The sequence below is a fragment of the Schistocerca nitens genome, chromosome 2 (assembly GCF_023898315.1).
Source record: "Schistocerca nitens isolate TAMUIC-IGC-003100 chromosome 2, iqSchNite1.1, whole genome shotgun sequence".
Classification (NCBI taxonomy): domain Eukaryota; kingdom Metazoa; phylum Arthropoda; class Insecta; order Orthoptera; family Acrididae; genus Schistocerca; species Schistocerca nitens.
The window spans coordinates 121,955,170-121,968,275 of record NC_064615.1 but is presented as its reverse complement, the minus strand read 5'-3'; positions in this window follow the sequence as shown (position 1 = coordinate 121,968,275).

Here is a 13,106-nt window from a genome sequence, read left to right as displayed (position 1 = left end):
TGAAAAAGAGTTGAGGTGGAAAATGTTTTTTAAGTAACAATGGCGGTGTCACTGATGACAGTGGCACTAAAGCAGAGTTACTAAAAACGATTTTCCGAAACTCCTTCACGAAAGAAAACGAAGTAAATGTTCCAGAATTCGAATCAGGAACAACTGCCAATATGAGTAACTTGGAAGTGGAGTAGCGAAGCAGCTTAAATCACTTAATACAGGGAAAGCCTCCAGTCGAGATTGTATGCCAGCAAGGTTCTCGTCAGAGTATGCTGATACAATAGCTCTACACTTAGCGATCTTATACAACGGCTGGCTTTTCCAAAGATCCGTACATGAAGAATGGTAATTTGACAAGCGACACCAACACCCAAGAAAGAAAATTGGAGTAATCCGTTGATTTACAGACCCATATCACTAACGTCCATTTGCATTAGGATTTTGGAACGTATACTGTGTTCGAGCATCATCAATTACCTGGAAGAAAACGATTCATTGACAAATAGTCAGCACGGATCAGAAAATATCGTTCTTGTGAAACACAACTAGCCCTTTATTCTCCCGAAGTAACATGTGCTATAGACAGGGGATGTCAAATTGATTCCGTATTTTTAGATTTCCAGAAGGCATTCGACATCGTTCCTCATAAGCGTCGTCTAATCAAATTGCGTGCCTGTGGAGTATCGCCTGAGCTCAGTTACTGGATTCGTGATTTCCTGTCTGACAGGTCACAGTTCGTAGTAACTGACGGAATGCCATCAGGCAAAACAGAAGTAATATCTGGTGTTCCCCAAGGAAGTGTTACAGGCCCTCTGCTGTTCCTGGTCTACGCAAACGACTAAGAGAGAGTGTGAGCAGCTATCTTAGATTCTCTGCAGATGCAGTCACTAGCCGTCTCTTAAAGTCACCAACTGCAAAATTATTTAATAAGATATTTGTATGATGCGAAAAGTGACAATTGACTCTAAAAAATGAAAAGTGTGAAGTCATCCACGTGAGTACTAAAAGAAATCTGCTAAATTCTGGTTAAACGATGAATCAAACAAATCAAAAGGCTGTATACAAGCAAATAAGTTCGCAGCTCGTGGTCTTGCGGTAGCGTTCTCGCTTCCCGCGCATGGGGTCCCGGGTTCATTTCCCGGCGGTGTCACGGATTTTCTCGTGATGACTTGAGTGTTGCGTGTTCTTCACCTTCATTTCATCATCATTGACGCACGCAAGTCGCCGAAGTGGCGTCAACTAAAAAGGACTTGCAATACGGTGGCCGAACTTCCCCGCACGGGGCCTCCCGGCCAACAAAGCCATACGATCATTTCAGTTCATTTACGACTAAATAACTAGGGATTACAATTACGAATAATTTAAATTGGAACCATCACGCATATAAGCTTGTTGGTAAAGCAAACCAAAAACCGCGATTTATTGGCAGAACACTTTGAAATTGCAACATGTCAACTAAAAAGATTGCTTAGACGAAGCATGTCCGCCGTCTCCTGGAGTATTGCTATGCGGTGTGGGATCCGCATCAGTTGGGACTGACGGAGGACATCGAAAAAGTCCAAAGAAGGGCAGGCCGTTTTCTTTTTTTATTGCTGACTGTCATGTGCATGGTACCTGAATTGGGATGGCAATCATAAAACAAAGGCGTTTTTCGTTGAGGCAGAATCTTCTCGTGCAATTTTAATCACAAACTTTCTCCTCAGCTTGCGATAATATTCTATTGGCGCCCACCTACATAGGGACAAATGATCATAGTGATAAAATAAGAGAAATCAGAGCTCTCGCAGAAAGATTTAAATGCTCGTTTTTCTCGCGCGCCTTTCGATAGTAGAACGGTAGAGAAATAGCTTGGACGTGGTTCGATGTACTCTCTGCCAGGCACTTAATTGTTAATTGTAGAGCAATCATGTAGATGTAGATGTAGGTGCAGAAGTAGAGTCAGTGTTTAAATCACGCGTTATCTATACGGTTTACTTTGCCTGAAGTTCTGTTAGAGTCGCTGAATCACTCAGGGCCAAGGCCATATCGTACTACTGATTAAGATGACAAAAGAGTCACACAGTTTTACGCTGTAATCTAAAACGATCACAAAGAACACTTATCGACGGCCCACTGGCACTGTTTCAAGTGCCAAATATCTTCCGTAGCTATTGTTCATTAGTGAGCGGAGGTGTGCTGGCAACAAAGCAGATTTCGTCGACGAAACACGAAGGCAAAAAGAGTATAGCGAACTTTTTATGGGCTAGCAAAGGGCAACGCATATCGCTTCACTGAGATATAGCGGCTTCTGCATTTTGTAAGTCTGCGACAAAGTTGAATGCTGTCGTTATTCTGCGTCATGTTACTGTTCCTCACAGTAGTTCTATTTATCTCTTTAAGAACATCTAAAAATGCCAAAATTGAGTTTCAAGATTCATATAACATAGATACATGCACTGCCACAGGTATGTTTAACAATTTTCTTTGAGATCACAGAAAAAAGGATACTCTGCTACCACACATTTTATCCTCTCTGATGTTTCGAACTACAGTGTCTTCTTGCGACTTCACCTTTTCATGACAATGGAAGTGCCTTGTGCTATTCTTTGTGGGAACTGAATTGTGGGATCCATATAAAACCGTGTCGGCATTGCTCTCGCCTTTCTCTGTAGAGTATTATGACGAGATTTTGGTAACAGTTATGTGATATTGTGTGGGCGTGGGAGGGGGACGGGAGAAGCGGGAGACAAATATTAGCTTGTTTAATGACGGGGTGCTTTTTCTTGTACAGCCGAGTTGGCGATTCATGGGGTGGAGACCACCGAGACGCCCTTAGCATAACGAAACGTCTCGCAGCATCTGAAGATGATGACTGGGCGGCTCGTTGAAATATTGTGCATGAAAGGAAATAACAACACGGCACCTTTAATCAATCACGTCGAGAAAAACCTGAAAGATGTATTATGTTGGTGTTGAAATGTCTTTAGCATTCTCCTCGGCATACATTTGCGTCACCGAATATACTCCTCATTCAGAGTGGGCAAATGCAGAATTTACCTGTTAGTCGACACCCTCCATTATTTAAAGAACCAAACTCACGTGTATAAAAAACTTCAATCGTTTGATTCCTTGACAAATATTTTGCATTAAGCATCTAAGCGACAAAAAATTTAGACAAGGTTTGAAATTACGTTTAAGGTTTAGTGGAAGTAAGTAAGTGCTCTCATTATTTCCTCAAAAGAGGAAAGGCCACTGGACGTGATGGGATACCAGTTCGATTTTACACAGAGTACGCGAAGGGAATTCCCCCTTTCTTGCAGCGGTGTACCGTATGTCTCTAGAAGACCGTAGCGTTCCAAAGGATTGGAAAAGGGCACAGGTCATCCCCGTTTTCAAGAAGGGACGTCGAACAGATGTGCAGAACTATAGACCTATATCTCTAACGTCAGTCAGTTGTAGAATTTTGGAACACGTATTATGTTCGAATATATTGACTTTTCTGGAGACTAGGAATCTACTCTGTAGGAATCAGCATGGGTTTCGAAAAAGACGATCGTGTGAAACCCAGCTCGCTCTATTCGTCCACGAGACTCAGAGGGCCATAGACACGGGTTCCCAGGTAGATGCCGTGTTTCTTGACTTCCGCAAGGCGTACAATACTGTTCCCCACAGTCGTTTAATGAACAAAGTAAGAGCATATGGACTATCAGACAAATTGTGTGATTGGATTAAAGAGTTCCTAGATAACAGAACGCAGCATGTCATTCTCAATGGACAGAATCTTCCGAAGTAAGAGTGATTTCAGGTGTGCCGCAGGGGAGTTTAGTAGGACCGTTGCTATTCACAATATACATAAATGACCTTGTGGACAACATCGGATGTTGACTGAGGCTTTTGCGGATGATGCTGTGATACATCGAGAGGTTGTAACAACGGAAAATTGTACTGAAATGCAGGAGGATCTGCAACGAATTGACGCATGGTGCAGGGAATGGCAATTGAATCTCAATTTAGACAAGTGTAATGTGCTGCGAATACATAGAAAGAAAGATCCTTCATCATTTAGCTACAATACAGCAGGTCAGAAACTGGAAGCAGTTAATTCCATAAATTATCTGGGAGTAGGCATTAGGAGTGATTTAAAATGGAATGATCAGATAAAATTAATCGTCGATAAAGCGGATGCCAGACTGAGATTCATTGGAAGAATCCTAAGGAAATGCAGTCCGAAAACAAAGGAAGTAGGTTACAGTACACGTATTCGCCCACTGCTTGAATACTGCTCACCGGTGTGGGATCCGTACCAGGTGGGGTTGATAGAGGAGATAGAGAAGATCCAACGGAGAGCAGCGCGCTTCGTTACGGGGTCATTTAGTAATCGCGAAAGCGTTACGGAGATGATATTTAGATTCTAGTGGAAGACTCTGCAAGAGAGACGCTCAGTAGCTCGGTACGGGCTTTTGTTGAAGTTTCGAGAACATACCTTCATCGAGGAGTCAAGCAGTATATTGCTCCCTCCCACGTATATCTCGTGAAGAGACCATGAGGATAAAATCAGAGAGATTAGAGATTAGAGCCCACACAGAGGCATACCGACAACCTTTCTTTCCACGAACAATACGAGGCTGGAATAGAAGGGAGAACCGATAGAGGTACTCAAGGTACCCTCCGCCACACACCGTCAGGTGGCTTGCGGAGTATGAATGTGGATGTAGATGTAGATGTAGAATGTAGTCTGAGTAATCTGCGCTCCATTTAAAGCAAAATCTATTTTTTAAATCATCTCAATGTTCATGAAGTCATAACTCCTGAACTAGCTGTCGTATAATGTAATAATTTTGCAGGTACAAGGGTCGGACTAAAATATGGAAATACTGCAAGAACGTAACTGCAGGTTTCGCTGTTGTATTTGGCTACGAACTGCACCTGTGCGTATACGTTGCAGGTGTCAGCCGCGGACTGAACAGTGATCTGCGTAGTAGTGAGTGAATTCCAGTGCGGACAAGTTGTTGACGTTGGTATTGTGGGTCCTGTTCCAGCGTGACGTCAAGCGCCGACACGACGATCAAAAACGGGAGAGCAGAGAGGGCTCTGAGACGACGTCAGCCAGTAGTACGCTGACGCACCCCTCTCTAGGACGACACCTAGGCAGGAGCAGCCTCTACACGAAGAGAATATAATGCCGCATCGCCTAGCCGCGGCCAGAGTCCAAGACGAGCAGCAGTCACTTATAAACTGCATTTGTACGCAGCTCGTGGTCTTGCGGTAGCGCTCTCGCTTCCCGCGCACGGGGTCCCGGGTTCGACTCCCGGCGGGGTTAGGGATTTTCTCTGCCTCGGGATGGCTGGATGTGGTGTGTCTTTCATCATCATTGACTCGCAAGTCTCCGAAGTGGCGTCAGCTAAAAATGACTTGCAATTCCGGCGGCCGTACACCCCCGCATGGGGTCTCCCGGCCAACAATGCCGTACGATCATTTCATTTCATAAACTGTATTGTTTTGCTTGCATTGGTGTTGTATCTACCGAAGGACACAGGTTATCTGCACACACGCAAAGTTAAGTATTGTGAATTTAACTTACTGTAATAAACACCATTAATACGATTTGCTCAATTGTTGTCTAGCGATACGAGGAAGCAGCTACCCTAGGCATTAGACGAGTGGACAGAACACAACAGGTGCTTTCTTAACCAAGGTAACAGTAGTGTTCCGTGTTCCTAAAGGCTCCGTCTCGAAGATTTGTACCGCATACGAGGAAAACGGAAAACCATCATCCGCCAAGTCACAACGCAGACGAAAGTGTGTGTCGAGTGATTAGTGACGGACGGTCATTGAAGAGCACTGTGACGAAAAATAACCGAACGACAGCTGTGAAAGTCACTGCAGAACTGAATGTAGCACTCGTGAATCCTGTCGACACCAAAGCATGACGAAGATGGCTCCATAAGCAGAGAATTGCAGAGCCAACTGAAATTTGAAAACCACTCATCAGTGATGCAAATGCGCGTAACAGGAAAACGTGAACTATGGAGCAACGAAAGAATATCATTTACTGGCATGTTTCTTGTTGCACGTTATTTCCAACTTATGGGCTAGTTTGTGTCCCGAAAGTGAAACATGTTAGGGGTTCGGTGATGATTTGAGCAGCAGTATAGCTGATATTATACAGGCGTCATAGTTACTGTGCAGTGTTGCAGTACTACCGAGAATTGTGGGAACATTTTGCCTGGTCAGGTCCATTCCATGGTACAACGGTTGTTCCCCAATACTGATAATATGTTCCAAGACGACGTAGCCCCTGTTCACACAGCTCGCATCGTGCGGGGCTGGTTTTGTGACGACGAGGATGACGTGTACCGTCTCCCGTGGCAGTTCTGCTACAGTCACCAGACCTCAGTACTGAATCTTTGTGGTCAACTTTGGAGAGGAAGGTACGTGATCACTATCCACCTCCCTCATCGTTACTTGAACTTGACACTATTTTACAGGAAGAACACTACAAGATTCCCTTTGAAAACCGTACAGGATCTCTGTTTATCCTTTCCAAGATATCTGGTAGATATTTGGAATGCCAACTGTTTCTCTACACCATATTAGACATTGTACCCGCCTCCGCTGCCGAAATAGCTGATGCAGGTCTGTTCGGTGGTGCTCGACTCGCAGGTAAGCCGCTTCGAATCCTGGTGGTGGATGAAATTTCCACTGCCGGTATTTGGCTGGCAAGGGGAGGAGGTGTGGTTGCGTGAAGTTTGTAATCAGCAGTGTTTGTGCTGATGTCCTGGGTTAAAATCCAAACGTCTCCACAGTGTCATCAAGTGAGGGTAAGTTACACTGTTGGTGATGATTTGTTCGTCGGATGGGGACATTTTGTTCGGCGGCACCCTTGGTGTAAGCACTGTGCTGGAGCCTGATTTCGCTCTCTCCATTCCCTTCATCCACAACAACACAACCCAATACTACACTATAGAGTCGCTCATCACAGTCATCCACACGACACATACACTTGACACTTCATAACCGGTCTGAGGAAGGCAATGGCAAACCTCCCCTATTAGGACGTTGCCTTGACCGGCAGTGCAGGATTTCTGCACCTGCTCCCTCTACGCTCATTCCCTGAGTATGGGAGTCATATGTACTGTGTCAGAATCACGCATGGTAATGTGTTGTGTTCTTGGTGCTCCCATATTTTTGTCCACCTGTACTTTCAGTGGTATATGTGGATAAACATCTGCAAAATTTGTTGCAAATAAAGTTAGTAGTAAAGGCGTAATTAATTAAAATGTCATGCCTGAAGTGTACTGCAAGAACAAGGAAAATGTAGTAAGCGATAAACTTTTTCTCTTTGGAAGCTATGTTTAAAGTTCGTTGGAAGTCGCTGATGGCCCTCAATTTGAAATATTGGATGAATGTAGTCGGAGTAATTTTCGTGTATTGAGCTACCACCTCGAGACGTATCTACAGTTTCGAACTGTAATACTTTTGTTACTGATTTAAACTTTTGAGATAAGATTATACCTCTTAATGAGTACATTCTAACAGCGTTTTAAATTTTTCTAATACTTATATGAAAGTCTAGCGAACCTGCCAATGCTTTTCAATTGCTAAACATGTATTGAAATTGGATGTATGTCCTAATTTCCTTTTCCCGCTTCTCTCTATCTCACTCCTCCTCCCCACTTCCTTTGTCCACTTCCTGCTCCTCCATCCCCATCTCTGTCCATCACTTTCGTCCCTCTGTCGACATCCCCCTTCCCCTCCTTTACAACCATTTCCTCCGTTCTCTGTCCACTGTGTCTCCTCCTCCCCTTTCTCTCTGATCTTATTTATTGTTATTGCAAACGGAACCCTGATTGGAAATTCAAGTCAAAATTAATGAGCGAATCGGTTGGCGTCATTAGTACATGGGGTATGAGAGAGACCTTTCCAGCTGCTGGAACTGTGAGGATAGTAGCTTCAAAGTCAGTATTTCACATAATTTTGATCTACGAACAGGTAGGATTATAAAGTTAGCCATAAAAGCAACTCTCCTGTTGTCTGCTAAACATGATTAGGGTAACGAAACCGCACATTTTCTCAGCCCAGCTTAGCATGTCCTCCTCACAGCCGGTTTGACAGAAAGTGTTTATTGTATAACATGTCTATATCTCCAGTGGTTTAGGCTGTGCGTTGTCTGTCTGTCTGTCACTCACTTGGTCGAGAAGGAATTCATCCAACCGAATCTTTCCTTGAATTTATGTAAATTGAATCAAAACCATTTCAGTAAGATCATGAATTTATTGAAATGAAATAAATTGGAAATCATTGTTCCAGAGGCATAATATATCAAGCTTGAGAAATTCTTATTCTATTTGCCTCCAAAAGCTGTCTACGCTCCTCATCATTCACATTGACTCGACGATCGTGTTGTTGGCTTGCGTTGCGCGTACGCCGATCGATATTTCGACGCCTCACGGGTGGCATTTTTTTCCAATGAAATCAACCACGAACTGAAATCAGCTGAATGTTTGTAACACTCCAAATTACCATGAACTGACGTCAATTCAATCTTTGCTACACAGCAAAGATATAATCACCACCATAAATCGCTGAAATACAGCTTACATTTCTATTCTTTTTCGCAAAATATCAATATTCAATAGGGAATTTATTGTTGTTATGAAAACATGTAACAGAACTGTCCAACCGACCGTCACATTGCTTGCATTGAGATTTTCATTCAAAAATATCATCCAAATTTCCGACTTATCCTGTAGATTTTCCAAAAATGTTTTGTGTACAAAACTTTTCCGGACAGTGGTGAATAAAACAAAAAAAAAGACAGCCAAATCGGTCTAGCAGTTCTCAAGTGTTGATTTTTGTTTATACAGATTAAACTTTTGTTGCCCCTACAAGCCATTTGATAGACAACCTGCAACTGGGACTGTGAACCATGAATTATGGACGAAGAACGGAGGATTATTGATATAGACTGGTTTACCAAAACTATTATCTATCGTGACTCTGCTCTATCAATCTGCTATTCTGCAGCAGTTTGTTGCGAAAACACGTACGCTGCTTCGACCTGTATCAGTTACAAGTTTTATGTGAACTTGGCTTTGTCTACAGAATTATAAATACTGATAAATAGTACTATTCCGTTTATTATTCAAGTAGCGGATGTCCAGTTTGAAGTTCAAGCCTTGCACACAAAGTTATTAAGCAATGGCTATAGCGAATAAACAGTGAGCCACAGCTGTACCACAGGGTTCCACGGCGTTGCAGACTTCCCAGACCCTGTAGCTACTATTTCCGATTCACGTATCTCCTCAACTGGCCACATGGGATGAGTGCATCCTGTTTCCCTCCAGCAGTACTAGGAATTGAACCCGGCTTTCTGCGTGGTGGTCAGACACACTTACGGCTCAGCTACAGAGATGTTATTTTAAGCACATTAGAAGTCTTTTGTGCGATCCATTGTTACAATTTTATATCCACTGCACACTGTTAATGATCCACTCACTGACTGTCAACGACTCCTCCATTGTGTCGTTTGAGGGGCGTTCTAGTATTGGTGCGCCCGCGTCTTCCATCAGTACAGAGCGTCGTATTTGGCTTCAGCATCTGGCCAATCGTGAAGGTGGTTATTCTTTGCAGCCTCTGAAAGGAGAGCTGAAACGTACTGTAATGGCTGCATCTTTGCATCTAAATTAGTTATAGTTCCTTTACTAATGAATCTGTTATAGTGTCGTAATTTTATTTGTGTTGTTTCTTATCGAAAGAAAAATTTAACTGAAGCTGCATTGCTCACCCTTAAAAACAAATGCACATACGCTTTTATTTACTGAGTCACACCATAACACCTGGGTCATTAAAACGATCATGTTCGACAATGTTCCTGGGTCCGTTACGTACCCTCAGATGGCGAGGCGTAATGTTGCAAAGGCGTACTGATCTCCAAATCTCTGTACACTCTCCTGTTAACCCTATCGTGACACTGTACTCCTTACTGATGTGCGTCTTTCATTTGACCATGAGTTAATTTTTATGGATGACAATGCGCAACTACATCGAACAGCGCAGGTGAAGGAAGGTAGGTTGGCTGAGGCATTCTAAAACATTCAGTTCTTATCAGTGGCAGGATAAGGGGGTATCATGTTACACAGCCGATGCCAAGTCACACACTTGGGCGATTTTCGAGTATATTCAAGGTCATCCCCAAGCCCTATCCCTCGGAGAACCACTGCGAATTGATCAAGATCACCTAAGGGAACCCCCGACAAGCCTTAGGCAATTGTGCTTGTTATATTCAAGGCCACAGAGTAACTCAATGTTCCCACCCACACTTCTTACACAAGTGGACTCGAGACTGATCATCACATGATATAAAATTGGCGGAAATCCCCTCTGAACCAATGGACGCACAAAAAATGGTGGGAACCTCATTGGACCAAACAGGATCAAGTACTCCCTCCTCTTCCCCCTTATCGCCTTTTATAACTAACTCAACTTTGCGTAGGCCTTTTAATTTTAGGTATGTGCATCATAGGGAAGATGTACAAGTTTGATATAAACAATAGTAAATTGTCAACCATAATTTTCTCTCTATATATAGTTCAATATTGCATGAGCGTAATCAATTGTTCTCTGTAGTGAAAGGGTTTGTAAATAATAACTGTGATATAAAAGTTACTTATGATCTATTAACAATATTAATTTGGTCAACAATTTTTTATAGTTACTAGTAATAATATTTTCGTTTATTTACAAGGTTATTTTACAATAAATTATTTTTATTGTAATTTGCTTATGTACATTTTTCTTTGAAACTAATAACCTTGTGTACTATTTGCACTAAAACTAGATGAAATTAAATACCATATTTCACATATAACTGGCAGAAGTAAAGCTGTGAGTACCGGGTGTGAGTCGTGCTTCGGTAGCTCAGATGGTAGAGCACTTGCCCGTGAAAGGCAAAGGTCCCGAGTTCGAGTCTCGGTCGGGCACACAGTTTTAATCTGCCAGGAAGTTTCAGTACTTCATTTGTTTCAGTATTGACATTTATTTCGCTATATTTAGCCTACATTAATAACTACTCTTCTGTTTACAGTATTGATATTTTCTTTCACTTCTTTAAACTGTTAATGTCAGGTACTAAAACTGGAAGAACTTAAATATGGCAGTTAAATACTACATGTCCCATTTTGTTTCTATATATATTTCTTACTCTTTTATACAATATTTACATTTCATTCATATTGGTTTCATCATCATTTAATATATGCAATATATACTCTTTTCATTCTGATCATTCTATATATAGGATTTTCTGATCGATAATTTCTGTTCTGTTTGCAGTCTACACAGGAGAAATGGGGCCTAGTAGCAGCAGGTGAAGGGAAAAACTACACACAAATACATGTACAGTATTTTTACCAATACAGACAGTGTACATGGTACACACAATATATATGCACACATAGTGTGCAGTGATGCAGTCGTACTCTCACACATACACAAAACTATGACAAACCATTCATTGAACTATTTCACACATACACTCATACATACATACATACAATTGACAAATAAGTACTCAAGCACATACACTCAATAGTGTGAGTATGGAAGGGTCGCAATCTCCTGCCAACAGATGAACTTTTGTCGTCATGAGAGACAGCCCTAGTTGCAGTTGCAGTGCTGCATGTATCTCATAGCCTCTAGATACGATTACCTGACAGACCATATGTTGAGCTGTGTCAGTGTCCTCAGCCTTTGTGACAGACTTTTAGGGCACATGATGCACGTCCTTAGCCCACTTTTGGGTTGCATCAGTATCTATACAGAATGTGTATATCTTAGATCTGACCACCACAAACTCCTCCATTTGTGAACCATTTGCCTCATCTTTCACCAGGCTGATAAAGTTTTTTGTTTTGAGGTGTTATACGAAAAGGATTATCGGCTGCATGTCCAGATGTGTCTAATTATTTGTATTGTACCCAATTACTTCATATGGATCAAAGTCTTTAACCCAGTAGACGAAACTATCTGTATCCATATAATCTAACTAGGGACTTGAGAGTTTTGGCTTAGCAAAGTCACAGTGAAAGTGATACATATGAAGTCTGGAGAGATCCAGAACATGCATACCAATACAGACAGGTTTCGTGATTGCACTGAAACCTTGGCCATCTCCACAACAACATAAGATGGTGACCCACTTGAAATTACATCTAGTGATATGCCGCAACGCCCAGCCCACTGGTAAACTAAACGAACTTTGTGGTATTCTCTAATATTCTCCATGATTTTTCCGAAAATTGAATTAATCATTAATTTGTCTTGTTCGAAACCACATGTCAAGAGATCCCTCTGTTCGGTATTTAAATCATTGTACTTTATCAACCCAGGCTGCTGCAGGGAGGAGACTCCGCTGGTGATATTAACAAGTTTTATCCCAGCCTGTGATATTAGTGGAGGTTTCTGTAATGGATAAGATACCGTCTTTTGTTCCCCATCATTGTCAACAGCATTGGGATAGAATCATTTCATGGGACCAGAAACTCCAGATATAGCAGCAAGTCACTGTTCTCGTTGAGCAGATGCGTGGGATATTCCAGATCTACACTATGTGATCAAAAATATCCAGGCAGAGAGAAAAATGGGGCGCTCTGCGGAACTCACCGACTCTGAACGTGGTCAGATGATTGGGTGTCACTTGTGTCATACGTCTATAAGCGATATTTCCACACTCCTAAACATCCCTAGGTCCACTGTTTCCGATGGATAGTGAAGTGGAAACGTGAAGGGACACGTACAGCACAAAAGCGTACAGGCCGCCCTCATCAGTTGAATGACAGAGACCGCCGACAGTAGAAGTGGGTCGTAATGTGTAATAGGCAGACATCTATCCAGACCATCACACAGGAATTCCAAACGCCATCAGGATCCACTGCAAGTACTATGACAGTTAGGCGGGAGGTGAGAAAACTCGGATTTCATGATCGAGTGGCTGCTCATAAGCCACACATCACGCCGGTAAATGCCAAACGACACCTCGCTTGGTGTAAGAAGCGTCAACATTGGACGATTGAACAGTGGAAAAACGTTGGGTGGAGTAACGAATCGCAGTACACAATGTGGCGCTCCGATGGCAG